We start from the raw sequence: 22,932 nt of genomic DNA, 5'->3' as shown, positions 1-22,932 counted from the left end.
CCTTCAGAGTTAAACACGCATCACCAAGCAAACAAAAAACTTGCTTGAGTGCTTTGTCATGCCTTTATCTATGTAGGCCTGGAAACCAATATGTCATCACTATAGTTGAAAGCATTCACATCAGGCTATATAATATTTCATCTGACATCTTGAAATGACTCTTCAGCTGATGACACACCAAAACTCAATCTTTTATATCGCAACAGACCAATGTGTGCAGAAAAGGTAGTAATATACCTGCAATTCTCCTCGAGTTCCAACTGAAGATGTCCTTTATTTAAATCAAGGCGAGAGAAGACTTTTGCACCAATCTATTGAGTTATCATGTCAGCAATATGCAGATCCCAATGTTGTTCTCTTTCAGTAGCCTTGTTTGCCTGATGCATATCCATTCAGATGCATAAAGCTCCTTCACTGTCCATTTTGGGCACAATTACTATGGGAGAAACCGATAATGTTGAACCAGTTGAACGCTCAATGATATGTTTAATTAATGATCAAAGTTCCTTTTCAACAGCTTTTTGTAAATGAACTGCAATGGTTTGGTGCCGATGAGCTATGGGGCAAACGTCCTCATTGATGTGTAATTGTACTTTCATAGTCTTCAAATTTCCTAACTCATGAAATAACAAAGAAAACTGACTTACTCTTTTGTGATTAGCATTAATTTGTAAATCATTGATATCGGTCCCATGTCTGTGCTGAAACTAAGTAAATAGGCACTTGACGCCTTACCTTGCAATACATGAATGGGCACTTGCACTTAGGTCTTCTTGTGCTTTGTTGTCACTTAAATGAATCTTGATTTTTTAATAGTTTCGATGCAGCCCATGTATACACTTTTGTTTTCAATGGCGTAAACCGTGGCAACTGAGACAGTTCATTATAATTTTCTTCTGGCATAATTATCGATGCACCACTATCTATAATGTAAGGTATTGCACAACCATTTACTTTCAGTGTAAGCTTTAGACAATGTTTGAATGCTTTGTCAACAGACTGTGTTGTGACTGGCATTTTTCTTTACACAAAGCCAGTCCAACATGTGCATGTTTTACTGAAATAAACATTGACATCACACAATCATCTTCTTCCCTTTCACTCGAACTGACAAACTCTTCGAGGATTATTTAGAAGACGATCAACTTTGTTTGGTGCTGATTTGCCTCATCTGATGTTGCTGCTTGTCTTTGTGGGTGCACATTAAGTGACGCTTCTGGAATGTTGGGTCAGCCATTTTGTCTTCTTGCCATGACACACTTACTTTTTCCTTCGCCTTGCAGACTGTTACAAAATGGTTCTCCTTACCAAAGCCTTTGCATATCTGTTCAATGGCGGGACATTTACCTTTGTGTGGAAATGACAATTCACATCTGAAACACAACTTATTTTTTTCTGTGGACACGCCACTATGCGGCCTTCAGCTTTTTACTTTAGCTTACTTTTCATGTTCATGACCGACTCACTTTGAGCACCTCCGGCCTCCATGTCAGCAACTTGTCAATCAGCATGCACCTAAGCTCTGGCAGCGATGAGAAGTCGATGTAGACTTAGAGCTTCTTGCAACATTCATCTTCGGAATGAGTCTGACAAACATCCGTCAATCACTCTGAGATGTATGGCTTCTTCATAGTCAGATTCATTGAACTTACAGTGTTACAGTTTATCCAGTCTCTCAACAAATTAATTGATGGTTTTACTGTCATTCTTGACTGAAGATTTATAATTCGTAATCCACATTCAAAATTGGATTGAATTTGAGATTCAAAGCATCTTTGATGTGATTGTAAATGATTTCACCATCCCGCAGTATTTTCTTTATGACTTCTTTCACATCCTCATCAGCCAGATTCTTAAGATATTTGATAGCCATCTTGTTATCTGTCTCTTCCAGTGCATCAATTATATCTTCAAATGTCTATATCCAAGTAGTTCATCTATTCCTAATGTTTTGCTGATTAGCTGTGTCAAACAGCGGTGGTGGTTTCAGGAAGGCGGTAGCTTTATAACCATATATTGTATTGGCTGACAAAAAAAGGCAGAGTTCTCCCGATGATGTCAGAAGTCTGCTTGGTCCTGCTTCCTCCAGAAGGCCTTCTGAGTGATCTTTGATAGTATGTGGAACTGTGATCTCCTCCTTGGTCTCCATTGGAGCCCTTTACTTTTCTGGTGTACTCTGGAGTTGTTCTGAGCCACTACCCGGCAGATTTGGTGCTGTGTCGCTTCAGGTAGTGGACAGCTCAGTAAGTACAACCCCTGTGCTTCATCTTGGGTCTCTAAGCCTGATGCCGAGGTCATAAAGCTCCCTTTATCAAGGCTCTAGTAAGTGCAACCTTTGCAGTTGTTAATTATTCTGTCAGCTGGCTCTGCCGTGTAGTGTTCGTATTTGATGGTGAATGTTTTCAGTACATCTTTCGTGAATCTGTTGGAATCCGCCTTGTCCAGTATCACTCCGTCTGATGTATAGCTTTAAGTTGCATAGCAGTGCGTTACCTCTTTCTATGGCCTTGCCAGTAGGTTGTGGCCAATAATATATAGTCTCCTTAAAGAAGCTTCCACTATCTTCAAATGCTTCACACTGGCTGGAGTTGCTCTTTGACTCCACATACACCATATGTCAATTCAGCACTTCGACCAAGGCAGGTGTGGCATGCATGACCAGTTTGCTTAGACCACAGCAAACTCTCTTGGAGAGAGGAGAGAGCACTGTTCATCTTTGGGTTACTCATCCCCTATCTCATCACCATTGTTGTGTCCTCCCCAGCCTGGGTACCCACCAGTAAATAAGCCACACAAGGAGTTAGAGTAAAACACATCTTTAGTCTTCTGCGTGTAACCACAAATTCAACATTCTAATCAGCATTCACTTCACTACATTCTAAAGGCTTCCGTCACTAAGCCACGGAGTCCATCAAGAGTCATTAGGGTTCCATCATTCACAACTCACACAACACTACAGGGGAAGTGTAACATTTTTTATAAACAAACAACTGTTTCTCAAGTGAGTCTTGAAGGAAGAACTTGGCGGCAGTAAAGAATGGATGTCACTGGTCAGCTATAATAAATCTTTCAAGTGAATGTTTACTTCACTGCACATGTTCACAGGCTATACGGAGTGGCACTTTCAAAAGCTACAAATTAAAACCTTTGCGTTGTTGAATTTGTTCCAGGTACTTATAAAATCTAAGTGATAGACGAAACACATCTGCTGAAAAAGGAGAGCAGTTACCAGTATCTGTCACTTGGTACGACTATAACAGCACCTTTCCACACAGTTCTTTGATTGCAGGGGACTCCTACTTTCTCCTGTATCCCAGGCAATGCCCCAGCTTCCTATATGGCAAATTAAAACTCCAGTTCTTCCAGGATTTGTTATTCTTAAAAAAATGTGAAGACTGTGACTCTCCACACCCTCTACAAGACATCAACTGAAAACTGCTCTCACTTACACAATTTTCTCCACAGGTCTAGCAGCCTACCAATAACATCAGTCACCCTCAGACGTTGCCCGGCTGCCAATGGAGAGTTGCTGTCACTCTCCCTGACCTCCTCTCAAATCAGCCTCTTCAAAAAGTAGCCTGACAGCTGATGGAGGACATTCTGGAACACATCAGTTGACATCCTGTGTGACTACTCCAGTTGTCCCCATTTAGTGGTCCTGTCTCAGTGTAACTAGAATACCACAACTCCTACAAAAACCCTAGTACTTCACTCACCTGCAAACCACTGCTCGATAAATGAGATTCTCTAATTTTACCCTCCCAGAACAACCGGTCTCCAGCACAGATGCTCAAAGAAAATAGGAAGAACACCATCACAAACGCTACAAGTTCTACCCCCACCCTCTCATTTGCTTCAAAATATTATAGAAAAGAAAGTACTCACAACTGAACATAAATAAGGGTATCATAAGCCACTGAAGATAAACGCTCTTGTTATGGTATGCAGATTTTACAGCACACTATCACCTAGGAGGGTATCAATGCGCTGATTTCTTATTATGTCTTATTAGTTCTTATTAAAAGTAATCTAAGGAAGAGCGGTTGGTCTTGGTTTCCTGAATTGTCTGGAACTGAAATACTCCGACTTGGCTTCGTCAAGCTGAACTCCTCTGTGACCTAGCACATTATTATACTCTAGTATTCTTGACTCACACTATCTCCAGACATAGGCATCTCGAGGCATTGTGAAGTAGGTGTTCCAAATAGCATGTTCATTTAAACAAAGGGCAGTTGAGGACGAGCTGACAAGGAGATGCCGGTGTTGACATGAGCTCAAGGTGGTTTCTTCCATGAATGTGAATAAATTCATGTTTCCCATATCTGGCTTGTCTGTCATGATTACTACATTTTTATTGGTGACGAGCTGTATGAAGCCACCCCTATACAAAGAGAAGCTACGTGTGCAAGATTACCAGTGATCACTTATGCTGAATGTCATCGTACCTGGAGCAGACATCATAGAGGCTCCAATCTTCTTTTGGGAGCGATCGTTTCTCAACTTTCGGAGGAGTTGGGAGTTGCTTTGATTTGCATGCACTTTCTCCAGTCTGCTTAAGGGGGCGGAGAGAAGAATGGTGCGAAGGTGCAGCAGCCATCTTCTCTAGCCAGGATACGGCTGCAACATCACATCACCGGCACAGGTTTAGCAACCATTTTGGGAAGTCAGGTGTTGTCTGCGATACAATAGGCACCTGCACAGTTACAGCGGCCATTTTAGATGGTCAAGCACCTTCAGAAAGACTTCCGCCATCTGAGCATTCGCAGGCTGCACATCGCACAGCTGCCAATTTCAGAGGTCAGGCGTCGTTTGCCAAGACAACAAACGCCCGCAACACTTTCCAGTCTACGTACGGGGAGGCAGAGAGTAATACATTTTCTGAGGTCAGGCATTGTTTACCTAGTCAACAAATGGCAGTACAGTTAATGCTGCAATTTATTTTGTCTTCAGGCTTTTCCAGTAAGTCTTCGGGCATCAGCACATTTCTTGTCAGCAGTGCGTAGAGGTAGCGACCTTACTTCCAGTAAGAATTATACTGTGGTGACACTGTTGCAACGTTCATTACTTGTGCTGACAGTACAAAATATCAAGGGCCATATTTCCAGGATTGCGACTCCCATGCGTCCCCTAACTGCACCATGGTAGTGCTGTAGTTGCAATACGGTGCACCATGGCACATATTAGGGAAAATAGCGTCATTTTTATGCTATTGTAACTCTATACTGGATTAGCATTAAAAAAATGACGCTAATCCAGTATAGTGTTAAGAGGCCCATTGATATAAATGGGAGCCTCATTTTAACGACTGCAATAAGCAGGCGTTAAAAATGACACAAAAAAAGGTGCAATGGAATCTTGTAGATTCCATTGCAACATTTTTAGTGACCCTCTAACAAGGGAATGCCCCCTTTGCATACATCATGCATATGGTACAAAGGGTTTACAAGGTGGCACAGACCTAGTTTGCGCCACCTTGTAAATATGGCACTATGGTAGTGGTCCGTTAGAGTCACATGTGCAGCAAAAATGTTCCCGGAAATGTGTCGCTAGGGGGCGCAAGGGCCTTGTAAATCTGGCCATTAGTTTGGCATATTGCATTATATAACCTCGACCTTTACAGACTTTTAGAGGGGTTTTCTCATCTTGTCGAAGGAGATTCTACTGCCAACGGTTGCTGAATCTTTGGTTGGGGTGTTGGAGAGATCCTGCGTGTGTAGGGTAACCCTTCTATGTTTTATATGCATCTGTAATACTAGTGACATATGTAATGTAGCCTCTGATGGACGATATTTATGCCACTTATAACTTACTCCCATTGACAGTACTAGTGACTGAAATTAATGATGCAGACACTTGCAGTGCTGCAACTGTTTGATTTAAATACTATTGTTCCGGTATGAAGTTGCATGTTTTACACAAAGCTCATGCAGCATCAAAAGGCAAATCTCAGAATCAGAGAGCACCACAACTCTACTACTCTAGAAATCACAGTACCCCACTAGACTATCTAGACCTGGTTGTTCGTTCTTAAGGGCTGTAAATTAAACAAACAATGAAGCGCAAATCAACGTCCACTTAAAGTAAACTATCCAGGATTCACCATACCTTTCCAAAAAACGAAAAACAACTTTTTACAAGAAGACTGTACTCCAAAATAGAGGCACATTTCATCTGCTTCAAAAATCAGATGCCTCCTGTCACGTTGGTATCATAGAATAACGTACTAAAATAAAGTGCATTTTAGGAACATTACCAGTAACCTCAGTGTTCTGTTGGTGGATAAGACTCAGATTTCGACGACCATCTGTGTTATCATTACAATCTAAAATCGGGGATACTTTGAATGTATACATAATTCCATCATCACCACATTTTGGGTCATACAATAAGCTTAAAACTTCCTCATATATTATTTTCAACAGTGCTATAATTAGCACGTAGAAAGATTGATGGTGCAACATATTCTCATTAAGATGTGGCACCAACCACAACCTATGTATTGAAGTAAGAGAAAGTTACAAAATTAGTTCTCAACGTGATACACGAATCCCACTAACTTGCTCGAAAACTGAATAGTCTATCATTTACATTCACTTTTCAAGTCTGTATGTTCATAAAACTTCATCTTATGTCTTGAATCTGGTGTAAGAATCCTGTCAGATGGACGGCAGAAATTTGACGTTTGTGATCTCAAGATGATGATGACATTTTTTAATTGTGTTTGTGCTTGAACTCACTTTGGATGCAGATACCCTGAAACAATCAGCAGCAGGTTTATGGACATACCCAAAAAGTATTTGCATTTGTACGATTTTGACAATAGGAAACTGTACAATGATATTTTTCCATGGACGCAATCTCCATCTGACACCGCCCCTGTCCACAAATTCCGAGGAAGGGAACTGTAGAGGCAGGTATTCTGAACAGATATGGCCTCCAATGACCTCACTGAAATTAAAGTTCTGGAAGGTCAAGACAGGAGGGCCGCCCTGTGGATTTCAGCTTCTGGAGTAAACACGGCATTTAGGGAGGTATGTCAAAAATGTCACTCTCCACTCGCCTTTGATAAATAAGTTCATGTGTGGCTTGACCAGTGCCCTCTGGACACAGGCAGGCCAGATCACTTCGTGCTTCTCGGCTGAAAGCAACATTCTCCTTGCTGAGACAAGGGCAGTGAACTATCAAGTTGTCCTATCACGCTGGATTTTCAGCTGGTGTTCTTCAAATAGAGCAATGAAACATACTGCAGCCACCGACCTGCGAGACTTTGAGCCAGCTCGATGAGAACTGTCTGTAGAGAGAAGCACTGAAATAAATTGTGTCAGAGGCGCATCAAATCATCCAAATCGTTGTGAAATGATCTATCATTTCATCAGTAAAGGATAATTTATAAAGAAATTCAAAATTTCTAAATCGTAGCCTAAGTAGGGTAGTACCTACACTTACTGAGATTTAGGAAACAACACCTCATGTACAAAGCTTCCATGGACACGGAATACGAAGGTACACCTTCTTGAACCTTTACTGCTATAGACTTATGTCACCTAGTAGTACAACTGTCTAATATCTGCCTTATTGATATTCTGAAGTTGTAGAGTTAGTATATTCATGAAATACCACGAAAACATTCTTCCTTTATTGTTCTACTGACACATTTTCTTGTGAATTCTTTCCACGCTACAAACCATGAGAAATTGAGGTCCTGTGGTATTCTAAATTTAAGCCTGAATGCCAGAAGGATAAACGTTTACCTTTGAAAAAGTACCTCTACTGACCACTACCTTAACAGAAGTACCTCAAATGTTTTACTTCCCTCACATCACTAATAACAATTAGGACTGTTGAGCATTTTCCACACCTCAAACGCCAATTATGACTGGGACGAGTTCACATGCTGATTACTGATTGAACTGGGGCATGGAACTTCCCAGCAGACTGCTGACCATCAACCCTCCAAACCCAATAATAGTCAATGTCTCATACTTATAGTGTGATTAACAGTTCGGGGCTTGTAACAACCATTCTGTGGAGATGTTTTCCATTATTTCCTATTGAGAGAGCGTAGTTTAAATATTATATATCTAGATGTGAAATGCTTACAATTAACAAAGCTGCATTAATAGTTATAAAATATCATTCATTTGAAATGTATTCTAAACGTGAAGAATTATTGTACGCATATACTAAATATTAATAATAAGAAATGATTACTTGTATTTGAATTAATTGAATATGTTAACACGAACGAAGATTGCATTTATTAGAATCCATAAGCCTTAAGTTAGCGTGAGTCGAGAACTGGCTATGTAGCTCTCATATTAAAGCATATTTTTCTGTTTCTTCAGTGTGCTGACTCGCAAAAGGCCATGACCCAGCAATTGTTCTTTTCTCAGTTTTATGTAACATTGCTAGTTTTTCTCATCCGCATGCTAGCTGCTTTAGTATAAAAGTTATACGCTTTGCAACAAAATATGGACACTTTCAAGGACATTGAACCACGGAAAAGAGAACTCTTGACCCGAAGAGTGTGTCAGAGAATGAAGTAACCCCGGATGTGCCACCTACGAAAAACGTCAATTATGAAGACCAATCAAACCGTTATAAGCTATCGTAAAATGACAAATGCATTACTTAATGTATAATTTGATAGGTTACAGATAGTGGGGTGTAGTGACTATCCAATAGAATTTTGGGGGAATGTATTATGAAAAAGGGATAAAAACCCATGACACAGGAGACTCGGAGCATCTAGGTAGGGAATGATATTGATTGCATCCAGAAACTCAGTCACTTTGTTTGGTGACTTGAGACTTAATAAAACCATCCTCACCCTTAGTCGCCCCATTGCACTTTCCATCCTTATGAGGGAAGTGTCCCCTGCTCTTAGACTAGATAGACTGACGGCGATTCAACTGATGTCCTGAAGACGAAGACTGATCCTGTATGCTGACCTATCCCGAGGAGGGTAATTATGCTGCTGTTATTGAAATTCATCTATTTGCTTTTTCTTTCTAGGTACCAACTGCTGTGTATTTTTTTATTAGAGACCTTAGTTAGATGTTTCCAAATTGATGTTCTAAATTGTTTTGCATGAAGCCCAACATGCTGATGCTAATTAGTGGCTAGATGAGGCATTCACCTTGACTGACGTAACTGACGTGACTGACGTGGTGCTATGCTGAACTAAGACATATATGAGGTTCTATGCATTTTGATTTGTTTACCTTCATATTACTATCTTATGTTTGTGATCTTTGCATTGTTGAAACCTTATCATAGTTGCCGCATTGTGACTATGCTCTTTCGTTTCTTGATTTTGAGATTAATATATCTGCTATTAGATTGTAATCAATAGGGAATAAAATTCACAAAACTTCAATAAGGTGTGGTTATTTATGACTGAAAGGTCATGGTTGCGTTAACGATTTTAACTATTGTCTAAATTGAGATATATTGTGGTGATATATGTTGACAATATTATTGATATATTGCTTGATATATTGATCAGTTACCTCGTCTTACGGTGTCTCACCACTGGGTCCAAAGATTCATCGGCCTAAAACGAGTCCTAAAATGTTTAAATTAACATAGAAGGACGCGTTATCAGTTCGATGTACCTCTTGCTAGAATGTAGAATGTCATGATGTAGGTGGTGAGATCAAAATAAAATGAGAGGCTGGGAGGAGAGAAAGAATTCTGTGGGGGAAAGGTTGAACATTGGATGAGGAGTTGCGCTGAAGGTGTCGTGACTATACTTAATCTTAATGAAGGAAGATTTATAAAAAGGAAAAAGGCATTCTGAAGGAGTGATCTTTACACATTCACTGTTCATGAAAACTGCATTGCAATTAGCTATGTTCCAGGCCCTGTTCTGTAAATCACACTGTTCATGTGCAAGGTCTTGCTGGAAATGGCTCTCTCTATAGGTTCACCCTCAAAGTTTTGCCTTCCTCCTCCTACCTTTTGCTGGATTTCTGCTTGTTGGCCTTAGAAATCTATGCACCTAACCACTGCTAACCAGTGCTAAAGTGCATCTGCTCACTCCTTTAAGAATGGTTTGATTAGCACACACCTGATTGGCATAATTATTACATGTAACTACCTTGTAGAGTGGTATACCATATACCCAGGGCCTATAAATTAAATACTACCAGTGGGCCTGCAGCACTTATTATGCCACCTGCTTAAGTATAAGTAGCACTTTAAAACATGTCCCAGGCCTTCCATTGCAGCCTGAAGGCAGTGTCCCAGTGCCATGATGGCTTGGCATTTACAACCACTGGCCAAGCCTTAAACTCCCCTTTTATTACATATAAGTCACTCCTAAGGTAGGTCCTAGGTAGCCTATGGGGCAGGGTGCTGTGTAATTAAAAGATAGGACAAGTACATTTTAGTTTTACATGTCCTAGTAGTGAAAACTCCCAAATGTGTTTTTTCACTACTGAGAGGCATACCTTTCCCATAGCGTAACATTGGGGATTCCTTTTTAGAACTAATAACTAATAAGTTGTAATTCGTAAACCAGTGGTTGTAGATATATCATGTTTAGTATCTATGAACTTGTAATTATAAACCATTTTTAATGGTAAAGTCAGATTTATCATTACAAGTTTGAAAATGCCACTTTTAGAAAGTTGGCATTTTCCTGCCCTTAGCCTTCTGGACCTGCAGCCTGCCTTAGGTCACTTGACTGGGTGTAACGGACAGTTGAGACTTTGTGAATTCACCCCAGGCAGTCACACAATAGAGGGATTAAAAAAGCCTGAGTGTTATTAATTGACTTGATGGGGTCTGGAGCTAAGCACAGCCCCACTTGCAACTGAATAGGCTGGGCTCTGCAACCACGCAATATGCCTAACGACTTTGTATTGTCATTGCAGCCAACTAGAAGCCAGGGGAGGCAGGACATTCTTGGAACTTCAGAGAACCATTCTAGAAACTTCTCCCAACTTCTAGGAGCAGGGTAGAAGGGTATAAAAATATGGCTCTCAGGTCCACTCTTCAGTTCACTACTTGACCTGCGGAAGGACTCTCAGAGGACTGCCTGCTGCTGTGACCTGCTACACTCTGCCAGACTGCTGCTGTACCTGGATGGATTGCTTTGCTGCCTGGAGCCTTCTTGGAACTTTCAGAGTCCAGCTCTGCTGTAGAGCCCTGCATCACCACCTGCACCTAGGACTTCTGAAGTGACTCCATGGGCTGGTTTAGCTGGTCTCCTGTTCTGAGCCACAGGGACATAACACGGTCCCACCATCCTAAACCTACACCTGGACCCAGGTTTTCATCCATTCCTGGATTCTTGGTTGTGGTGCTAAGTGCGCCCAATAATGTATTCAAATGTGCTCTATGTTTCTGAATTGGTTTGGGATTTTTATTGTGTTGTGTTTTCACTGGGTTGCTGTTTGTGTACTCCACAAATACTTAAAGCACTGCTTCTAAGTTTAGCCTTACTGCTTTTTTGTGCCAAGCTACCCAGGGTTAAGCACAGATTAAATTAGTGAGTTTTGTGGTTCACCCTACAAGAGATTGTGGCTGTTGCTAGACCAGGGCTAGACCAGGGCTCACACCCCTGTCAACCAGAAATCCAATTTCTCACAGGTCTGCTTTGGGGGAGGAAGCAGAATTGTGAGCTGAATGGAGAGGCACAAGTCAGAGGTGTGGAAGACATCAATATTATAAAACAAAAGTCTTGAATTTAATGTTTCGATATGTGTGAGTGTGTGTGTAAGTTTGTGTGTGTGTGTCTTCCGAGTGTATCAACCTGGATTTATTTGTGCGTGCATATGTGTTGCTGTGAATGTGATATACAGACCACTAGTATAAGGTTGACCATTGCATAATGATGAGAGAAAAAGTTAGTAAGCAAAAGCAACCCAATGTTATGCACACAAGCTAAGGGGAACTATAAATAACAATTGATACATGTTAAAGCACAAAGTGTGCAGAAAGGATCAAGCAACTTGCAGTAAAAAAGGGCCTAGAAGCAATACTAGGTTGACCACAATGAATCAGAGGTCGTACACTTAAAATTAGTTATCCCAGTGTAATGTTTCAGCTTCAGCCTGCACATTTCTGCCCTTTCTTTCTCATGCAGCGCAGCAAGCTGGTTTACTAAGCTGCGTCAAATTGATAAAAGTGTCCTTCAGCTTAGTAAACCAACTTGCTGCGCTGCATGACAAGGAAAGGGCAGGAGTGTGCAGTATTTAATATAGTACAGTGCATTCCTTCCCTTTCTTAGCACTGGTGAACAATGTGCTGCCTAGCACCAGAAAAAGCACTCTTGCACCATGGTGCAAGGGTGCCTACGTTGTAAGCAGGATTGTTTTTGTGCAAGAAGGCACACCTTCCTGCACAAAAACACTTCCCCTCTTGCTATGTGTGCTGCAGAGGAATAAAGATATTTCTCCTCATTCCACCTCACCTGGAGGAGAAGCGTAGTGGTTTTGTTGCATTCCCAGGTCTACGACATATGGTATATCTGGAAATGCGCCAAAATCCATGTGTGTTGCATGGGAACACCCACACACCAACCACTGCACACCTCCCTTGGGCAGAGTAACGCAATGTAGCAATTTGCTCTGTGTTGCATTAATTTGAATTTATCAAGTCACTCAGAGCCATGCAAGGTGGCCTTACATGGCTTGATAAATCACATTCAAGGATTGCGTCACACTTGGATCCTGTTGTGTGGTGCAAAAGTGACACAGCCCAGTAATAAATCTAGCCCTTAGTATCCAACTGCTGGGTAAGCTTCTTTCAGTCAGTCCTCCAGCACCTAGCTCCTCAGAGCAAGGCTGTGGGCTCCAGGTCCCTCCAAGGACTAAAGCGTTTTAGTCAGCTGGGCACTTTTGGAGTCAAGAGTCCTGTTTTTTTGTCTCTCTGAAGTATGTAAACAGGAAGTCAAGCATTTGCCCTCTGGAGAGCAGTTCTAGGCTCTGGGAGTTAGCAGGATTCAAGAGTCCTTGTGTGAGTCCCCTTCTCCCCGCAGGATCCAGGAATCTGGATTCTTCCACAAGGGCATTCTTCTTTAAATGCTGTCTTCCCCGGTCCAGGAATGTTGTGATGGGTTGGTGGTGGATGCACCACATTTATCTTGTGCAATAGCCAGTGACTGGAGAGATTCTACTGCCCAATTCTAAGCATTTTCTCATAGTGTCTCCTATCACCTTTTACAGCACTTGCACTTTGCCTTACTGCAAAAATGACCCTGAACGCCCTGTTTCAATGTGGTGGGGCACATGCCTGTGTTCATCTTCTTGGCCACTTTCCAACCAGAAAGGGGGAAACTGACTTTCCCTCTTACTTTAGCTGAAGCCTAACTATAGTGGCATATCCTGGGGATGGACAGGAGAAGCCCTCCTTTGCATCTTCAAGTCAAACAAGATAGTGCCAAAGCTGCCTTTGATCTGCCAACTCTTCTTGCCCACTGCCAGATAGCTACTCCACGCAAATCCAGCAGTTATCAACCATATACCTTTAATGGGCTCAGGGGCAGGCTATCCCTCTCGGAACCAGGGATAATAACTCTCCAAGCTGTGGATGTGCACTCAAGCTCTAGAGGTGTCATAAGTGGCAGTTCGAAGTCAGGAAGCCTAAAGTACATTTTTACCATGCTCTTCCATTGGATGTAGCTTGGTTCAAGTGGCACAGTGAGCACAGGACACACATCTAGGCATATCAGATGCACTTATGGGGTTGCACTGAAGTATCCAAAAAGTGATGAGTGGAATGCTTAAATTAATCTCAGACACTGGTAAATACTCAGGGCCACATCCCAGTCCATCATTGGTTTGGACAATATACCACCTCTCTTTGGATCCAACCACTAGACCCAGGCTACACCCAACTGGAGAGGCCAAACTGGTCTTAGGTTGCTTGTGTTCCGGTTCACAGAGCAACTGGCCTGGCAGTTCGGGCTACACAGTCCCTATTGGAGCTAGATCTGGACTGATTTACATTTGGTTAGGTTCAACCTGAGTTGGCATGGTGTACAAAGTAAGTAATTACCAGTAGCTGGGATGAACTTAAATATTTCACCCATCACAGTTTTGTATACAAAGTTGCACTTAAGGCACAATGAGCAAAGGATTTTTAGGAAATTTAAGGGCCTGACTTAGGTCTCAGCAGAGAAGTTACTCCATCGCAACGGTGACGGATATCCCATCTGCCGAAATCTAAATATTATTGAAAACAATGGTATTTAGTTTTTGATGGATGGGATATCATTACCGTTGCGACGGAGTAACCCATCCGTCAAAATATAAATCAGGCCCTTAGATATGCCAAACAGGGAGTACCAATGTACACCACGTTATAAGTGGGACACACAAACACTTTAATACTATCTAACAGTGATAAAGTACACAGTCCTAAGCCAGAAAAAGTAGGGTCCAGAAAAAGGCAAAAAATCTCAGATGACCAGCAGAAAAGGCAGATTTTCTACCCTTGTCCTTAAATACTGGTGCCAATTCCTGGTGCATTGTGGGCATGCATTGCATAATGTTGCTGAGCATTAGGACAATACTTTCTTTAGGTAGTATTTTTTGGCATATTGCAGGCATGCATGGCATGAGATGGTGGTACACGGACGTGTTGTGACCTGTGGCAGTAGAACATGCGTCTAGTGGATGAAAATGACAATGTTTTATAACTAAATATCTATTTACTTAAATGGAAAACTGTTTTTTAAGGGCAAAACATGTGTGATGTTCAATACAACTTGATTTTTAGTTTTGTAAAACAAAAGTTTTAATTTGATAGCAGAAAGACTGTATTTCCATTCCATTGACTTCTGTTGTCTGAGCCAGTATCCTGGAAATCTGTCTACTATCTAAACCTGAAAATTCTCCTTAACCTGAGAGATCTCACAAATCTATTAACTTTACAATCTGTCAGCTCTGCTGCATATGGCCTTAAATTGTAGATTTGTGTATTTATTCCAATCTGCCTTTCCTATGAGATTCTCTGTCATAAGTTATAACTTAAAATCTCTTAGGAAGGAGAATACTGCAAAAGAGAAGGACACTGAAATGTAGAGTGAAGAATACTGCTGGTTCATGTGCAAATGCACTTTCTTATATGTCTATATCACTTTTTGAGCTGCAAAATATCCATTAGGCCACCATTTTTTTCGTGAGAAAAAAGCAATACCACTAGTGATGGGCAGGCTTTCCTGGTATACCATAGAAATACTGAAATATGTCATTGAAGCATCTTCACTACCTTTGGATCGTAAGCAAATGCATATGAAAATTGCTCTGTAAAATGTGATATTTAGTCTGATATATTTGATTTTTTTCTCAAGGGAAAAAATACACACCCCTTCCTGGACGAAATTAGCTGGTTTGCTTTGCTCTATTGCTTGCTGTAATCCAGGACAGCTACTTATGTCCTACAACTTTCAAAGCCCACAAGCTCAATCAATCAATCAGTCAGGATTTATAAAGCAATACTAGTCACCGGAAAGTGTATCCAGAACCAAGCAGATCCCAGAAAAAAGCTCAATCAAACAGCCAGGTCTTGAGAGCCCCTCCCAATTCCAGAAGTGAGATGGTGGTCTGAAGCTGTGTGGGGAGGCTGTTTCAGGTCTTTTCTGCGGTCAAGAAGGAGTTTCTGCCACTTCTGCTATGGTAAATGCAGGAAGTGTGGGCTAGTGATAGAGTAGGGGAGCGTAGTTTTCTCAACTGTAGGTGGAAGTTCAGGAGGTGATTAATGTAGGTGGGTCCTTGGTTGTGAAGAGCCTTGTGTGTGTGGGTCAGTAGCTTGATTTGGCATCTCTTCTGTATGGGGAGCCAGTGGAGATGCATGAGGTGGAGTGCGATGTGGGTTCATTGGGGGAGACTGAGGATGAGTTTAGCTTTGGCATTTTGTATGGTTCGAAGTCTATGTAGGAGGTGTGAGGCAATTCTTACATAGAGAGCATTGCCATACACCAGTTGGCTGGTGATTAGAGCCTGTGTCATGGTGTGTCTCGTGTTTAGGAGTAGTCGCTTGTATATCTTACATAACTTGCACAGCAGAGTAAGGAAGCAGGTGGAGGAGACAGTGTTGCTCTGTGATTTCATGGTGTGCTTGTTGTCTTTGATGATTCTGAGGTTCCTGGGGTAGTCAGTGGGTATAGGTCCTATGTTAAATGGCCACCGGGAGCTGTCCCATGTGTTGTTGTTGTTGCTGAAGATTAGAACTTCTATCTTGTCCGTTGTTAGTTTCAGGCAATTCTTTTTCATTCAGTCAGTGATGCTTGTCACGTATCTGTGGAAGTTGGTTGTGGTGCGGTCAGCGGTGAGAGAGAGATCGAGTTGGGTGTTGAGTGTGTAGGATATTATGTTGAGATCATGAGCTCTGATGAGGTTGGCTAGCGGTGTCATGTATGAGTTGAAGAGCATGAGGCTGAGGAGTGAGCCCTGGGGGTCACTACAGACAATATCCTTGGATTCTGTGGTGAAAGGTGGTAGACTGACCCTCTGAGTTCTACCGGTGGGGAAGGAAATGATCCATGTCTGTGCATTCCCTTGGATGTCGATGCAGTGGAGTCTCTCCATCAGATTGTAGTGGGATACAATGTCAAAGGCTGCCAAGAGGTCAAGAAGGATCAGAGCTGCTGTTTCTCCTTGATTGCGGAGGATTCTGATGCCATTTGTGGCTGGGATCAGGGTGATCTTGGTGCTGTGATTGCGGATTCCTGATTGTGAGGCGTTGAGTAGCTGGTTCAGTTCCAGGTGTGTCATGAGGTGCATGTTGATAGACTTTTCCAGTATCTTTGTAAGGAATGGAAGCAGTGAGATTGGATGGTAATGTTTGAGTTTGCTGGTGTCAGCGGAGGAATTCTTTGGGCAGTGGTGTGACTTTGGCGTGCTTCCAATCGTTTTGAAATGCTGCTGTGATGATTGAGGTGTTGAGCGGGGTGGTGAATTCCTAGCCGATCCTCCGGTTTCTGAAGTTGAAGATGTGATGTGAGCGTGAAGAAACTGAGTGAATATGACATGGAAGCACCTGAAGGATGGATTTCATGATTGAGGTGGTGTCCTGGATGGAGAGGTGAGTTCCAGGTGGTCAGTCTGTGGTTCATGTTAGGTGCGGTGGAGGCGGATCTGCTGAGGAATTTCATTGGTGCAGGTTGGGATTCGAAGTTTATGTATATGGTTGCAATCTTTTCATGGGAGAAGTCGGCTAGATTATCGCACAGCTCTTGTGAGTGTGTGGTGTTATTTTACTGGCAGTCAGTTTGGTCAATAATTCTTAATGATGTTAAAAAGTTCCTTTCTGCTGGTTAAAAGGACTTCTTCATTACAGTAGAATGTTATTATTTGGCAGACTCTACCTGCTCCTTCACATGATATGATTTCTAGGTAGGCAGACAAACTGGTAGCTTATGAAGATATTTCACTACCCTTAACAATGACATTATGCAAAACAGTGACAGATTACGCAAGAATGGGTGTTTGTCTATTTTATGCAGTTTATGACTAACTCGAGAAGGCTACCGCTTAAGTCACAGTGGTGAAAGAAGCAACAATGTTCACTGTCTAGTACCACTCCACAGCAGATGTGGACCTTCCGCTTCATACTGACGCTCATTGCAGTGCTTAATGCGTTAAAGAATTAGCCCTGGGCCCCAACTTTTTACTCAGAAGCCCCCATTGCTTTGGAATATCAGAGTGCCCATTTATTAAGATGTGACGCAGCGCAGCTCAGCAAGCCACCTTGCTGCACGGCGCTGCATGACAAGGAAAGGGCAGGAATGTGCGGTATTTAATATAATACCGTGCATTCCTGCCCTGTCCCAGCAATGGTGAACAATGTGCTTCGAATATCAAGGGCGAGTTCTCTTGATTCTACCTCATACTTATTTTATCCACCACCGCACATGTCCCTCTCATTTCTCTCACTCTTGCAGATTCATGCTTTCACCTTTCGTCACAGTTTTTTTTCCATCTTTCGCCTCCTCCTTCTTTGTTATTCTCTCTCCTGCTCTGAGCCAAAGTGTGTTGAGGAAAAATGAGTGCCAGTTCCAAAAGATAAGTGCCAGGCCCCACAAACGAGTGCTGGTAGGCTCCATCTGCAACCACCAGCTCGAATTAAGCGCTGACTCTCCGGTACACTGTGCTGTCAGCTTGTGCGTTGCTAATTAGCTAACAGGAAGAGGTGTTTCGGCGGGAACAAATAAGATTTCAGGACGTCGACGGGATATTTTGGAAAAACCTAACCATTGCTATGACCAAATCAAAATATCGACACACGTCTTTGTTGTCAGAAAAACGTATTGCATTCCCGAGGAGGAAGGGGCATTTTTAAGTTTGTGAAAGCTTCCAGAGGCACCGCGACCTGGCAGGTGTTCTCGCGGCACGTTGCCAGGGTGATTCCCGGTTGGATCCACACAGATTTCTGCATGTTTCTTGAATGACACATGTTCTGCAATCCTAAATGTTAACCAGAGGCAGAACGCAAACCCCTTACTTTATTTCAAAATATATAGCATAAATTATAACCATTATCCTAATTGGACTGAAAGGTAATATTTCCCATATGTGCTGGAAGGATTATCGATTTGCACAAGCTTTTCTTTACAACTAGCCGTAAACCCCCTGTGCTACCTTAATGAAAATCAGATCGTGTATTCCAGTTCACACCAAATGGCAAACAGCAAATGGTTTGGGATTGACGTGTTAAATTAATCAATAACTCTTTTTACAAGAATTGGCCCAGATAAAACTATCTAGGTTACTGGGGTATGTAAGGAGTCAAATACACTCGGGGGTTCTGGCAACGGTGAGCTCCATTGCAAAATATATGTCCCGTTGTGTAAACAGGGTATTCGCACTCTGGCATTTGTAACTAAATTGAAGGAGGAGGGGATGCAATTTAGTTAAAGGAAAAGAGTAGTCGATTTTGGAAAGGCAGATTTAACAGCCAACAAGAAATAATCTGTGAAAATGAAATAAACTCTGCAAGGTGTCTAAAAGTACAGCTGGAGAAAAACATGTAAGAATTGATATTCCTATGAGATCAATAATAATGCAGGAATACTTACCACAACAGGAGATTTTGTGCAAACGCACAACACATTTTAGTTACAGGGCAGCTGTTGCCTACCACATTGTTTCTCAAGTTATCCTTTCTACAACAAGCAAAGGCTGCACCAACCACCTACAACCTGAAATATGAACTTCAGTTCCACCGAGATTTCAGAAGCTTGTGGACTAATTAATTGCATTTCGTGATCAGTAGTACTAAATCGTGGAAAACGTGTAGCAAAGATCGGGGACAAAACTGCAGAATGCAAATGTAGTTGTTTTAAGACAGTCTAGCTTGTGTACCACTAAGGTAAATGTGCTATAGAACAGTGGCCCTATTCACAATGCCGTTTGTGCATCTAATATCCAACTTTATGTGCAAATGCTTTATTTATGGGTGCAAACTTACATCAGTAAGGTATAATAGTCCATAGGAGTAAATATGGTGTTAAGGAATGGGAGTCCGCGTTGCAGAGTGGGAATTCCTCGCATACATCTGCGTGCGTTCATGCCTATATAAGGCACATATTAACCTGTGTATTATCAGACATTTACTCTTTTCAAGGCATAGGTATGTTTGTATCCAGGGTTGGAAATGTGAAGGGAATGCCATCATGATTGATGGGGAAGGTGTAGAGGAACGGGTTTCTACATGGGAAATATGTTTTTTTCTGAGGGGAAAGTTAGAGTGTGGAAAAACACTTTTGCAACGTATGTACACATGTGTAAATGTAGACCATGTACATACATGTGAGCACTCTTGAAAAGCCAGGACTGTTCGAGCTTCTCAAGTGCATTCAAGAACTCCAGAAAACTCATACTATTCCAAAAACATGTGTAAACTTAACAGTTTAAATGTACATTTTGTTTTAGAATTGGACCATACGTGTCTGCAGCGAGGTACCAAAGGGCTGCCTTTGAGTGGAGAATAATAGTTGTCTATTGGGCAGTGTCCTGGCCATCGATTAAAGCCTTTCCCCTCAGCTGGTGACTATAAAAACATCCTTCCATAAAATGAACTACATTGTTCCTTATGTGTTAGGTAATTTGACATGTGATACAATCAGGCCTAGAGTGTGAAATTCCGTATACAAATAAGTTGCACCCCCAACAGGGATGTGGGAGAGCTCTAAGTACACCTTCAGTTGCAATATTTCATAAGGGACAGTTCAACTTCTTCCACGACAGTGCTGTGTGTTGCACCTAAACAAATAATACACATAGGGCATTGCACTGTTTGTTGCTCCCAGTGCACATTACGAAGTATTTATACAAGTGCAGACATCCTCTTCTTCACCACTAATCTTGATGCAGCGATCAAAAACGTCGAACCAGACTTTACATAAGCAGAATCGTAGCTATCCAAGGCGGTAACATGCTTGACACTAACTACTACCTCTCGCAGTGTCCCCAGGACACTCATCATCAACCGGTACAATAAAGGCACCGTCATTATACAAGTCAACAATAATTTCCAGAGAATTTTCACAACCTCCAAAATACAAAACGGTTGCATTTGAAGAGAAATTCCACAGCCTCAAAAAAGAAAACCTCATATTGTTGAGCTACGCGTGCCTACCCATGACCTCAAGATAAAAATCCACAATTACTCTCAAGCCTTCCACCTGTCAGCACTTTCCACTTGCTTCACCTACATCATCTATACTGCCTAGTTCTACTGCACCACCCCCAGTGGTGTATCAAAACTCGAGGGGGCCCCCCTGCAAAGTACATGGAGGAACCCCTTCAACTCCCCTCCAGCCCACTCAGCTCAGTCAGGAGCACTCAGTGCCGGCCAGTGCGCAGTGCATGACTGCTGCTGCTGGGCTCGGAGCCACTCCCCACCACGTGGGCTGTGGGGGCTAGTGTTATAGCACCGACCGCCCCAAGTACAACTAATATCACTGTGCCGAATAACCAGCATCCCAATGCTCAGTTTCTACTCATCATTTATCTGACTCCTGCGCCCCCAACTAGTATACACTTCACATAGCCCTAATGTTAGAGCACTAGGGGATCTATCTAGGGGCTCTCCTCAAAACCCCCAAAGCCTTGTCTCTGCACCTCAGACATGAACTTATGAAAACATATTCTACCATGAGATGCACCTTTGACATCCACAACTTCATACTTGATTCTATATGCAATATAGCTGGCTTCACTGAAATAAAGTTTGACAACAATGCAATCACATCTGTCACATCTGTCAATGATCTCCCTTCCATTAAAATCTTTCTGATGAGTAGAAAAGGGAAGTGGGCAGATAAGAGGGGAAACAAAGGGTTGCACTAGAACACACATCCAAACTGTCTTGCTCAACAATTGTTTTACATTACATATTTATCCTTTGACTTCAGAGCTACGCATAAGACCATTAATCAATCAATCAGAGTATTCGTAAAGCACACTACTCACCCGTGAGGGTCTCAAGGTGCTGAGGGGGGGTGGGGCGGGGGAGCTGCTACTGCTGAACAGCCATGTCTTGAGATGTCTTCTGAAGGTAAGTAGGTCCTGTATCTGATGCAGGTGGGTGGGAAGAGTGTTCCACGTCTTGGCAGTGAGGTGGGAGAACGATCTGCCACCAGCGGTCGTTCTGTGGATGTGTGGGACGGTGGCGAGTGCAAGGTCGTCGGAGAGAAGCTGTTGGGTTGGGGTGTAGATGGAGAGCCATCTGTGAGTTTTTCTGGCCCGGTGTTGTGCAGTGCTTTGTGAGCGTGGGTGAGGAGTTTGAACATGATTCTTTTGTTGACAGGGAGCCAGTGTAGGTCTCTCAGGTGGGCTGTGATGTGTTAGTGGTGGGGGATGTCCAGGATAAGGCATGCAGAGGCATTCTGTATGCTTTGCAGTCTTTTCTGGAGCTGGGCTGTGGTTCCTGTGTGGAGAGCATTCCGTAGTCCAATTTGCTGCTTACGAGGGCTTGGGTGACCATCCTTCTGGTTTCAGTGGGGATCCATTTGTAGATCTTCCGAAGCATGTGGAGGGTGTTTAAGCAGGAGGAGGAGATGGCGTTGACTTGCTGGGTCATTGATAGTGATGAGTCCAGGATGAATCCCAGGTTGCGTGCGTGGCCGGTGGGTGTTGGTGCAGTTCCCAGTGTGGTAGGCCACTAGGAGTCGTCCCATGCGGAGTGGGTGGAGCCGAAGATGAGGACCTCAGTCTTGTTGGAATTTAGTTTTAGGCAGCTGTTCTTCATCCATTCGGCAATGGCCTTCATTCCTTCATGGAGGTTGGTCTTGGCGATGGCGGGGTCCTTGGTGAGAGAGAGGATCAACTGGGTGTCATCGGCGTATGAGATGATGTTGAGGTTGTGAGATCTGGCAATGTTAGCGAGTGGGGCCATGTAGACGTTAAAGAGGGTCGGGCTGAGTGACGATCCCCAGGGTACGCTGCAGATTAACCCCACCTTTCCTTCATAGCAGCAGTAGTTTATCACCCCTAGGAAAACATCCTTCCTGGATGAATTCCTTGAACTTAACTAACACCAGCAGAACATAGCTAATAATATTCTGACTACTGAAGGCTTCAACGTGTGCATGAACAGATGTAACGTCAAACCTGTTTTCAACCTCAGCGACAATACGCAAGTGGGTTTCAACCTACATATACAGACAGGCACACATTGGATTGCATGTTCATATGGATCCTTGAAAGTGCTGACCTAGTAGTACAACCCCGGATACAGCTGGCCCTGCCCTTTGTTTCCACCTATTTTACAGGCCTAGCCTAAAAATCTGTAAGCCACTAGCACAACCTGAACACCCCACATTAAATATTAGCACAGAGGTATTTGTGTCTACATACAGTACCACCATAAATGACTGTTCCATACCAACTGACCCTCTACTCTACTCAACAACACTCTACTCCACTCTACACCACTCTTCTTTACGAGGTTCTATGCCGCTCCACTCCATGCCAC

General features: G+C 42.6%; 1 protein-coding gene across 1 annotated transcript in view; it reads right to left on the bottom strand.

Annotated features, from left to right (window-relative positions):
• Positions 1-22,932, bottom strand: part of LOC138245616 (rho GTPase-activating protein 7-like) — a 685,827-nt gene that overhangs the window by 244,808 nt on the left and 418,087 nt on the right. The window lies entirely within an intron of this gene.

Source organism: Pleurodeles waltl, chromosome 7, assembly GCF_031143425.1.
Source record: "Pleurodeles waltl isolate 20211129_DDA chromosome 7, aPleWal1.hap1.20221129, whole genome shotgun sequence".
Classification (NCBI taxonomy): Eukaryota; Metazoa; Chordata; class Amphibia; order Caudata; family Salamandridae; genus Pleurodeles; species Pleurodeles waltl.
Note: the sequence above shows the minus strand (reverse complement) of the source record. Positions and strands in the feature narration are given on the sequence as shown.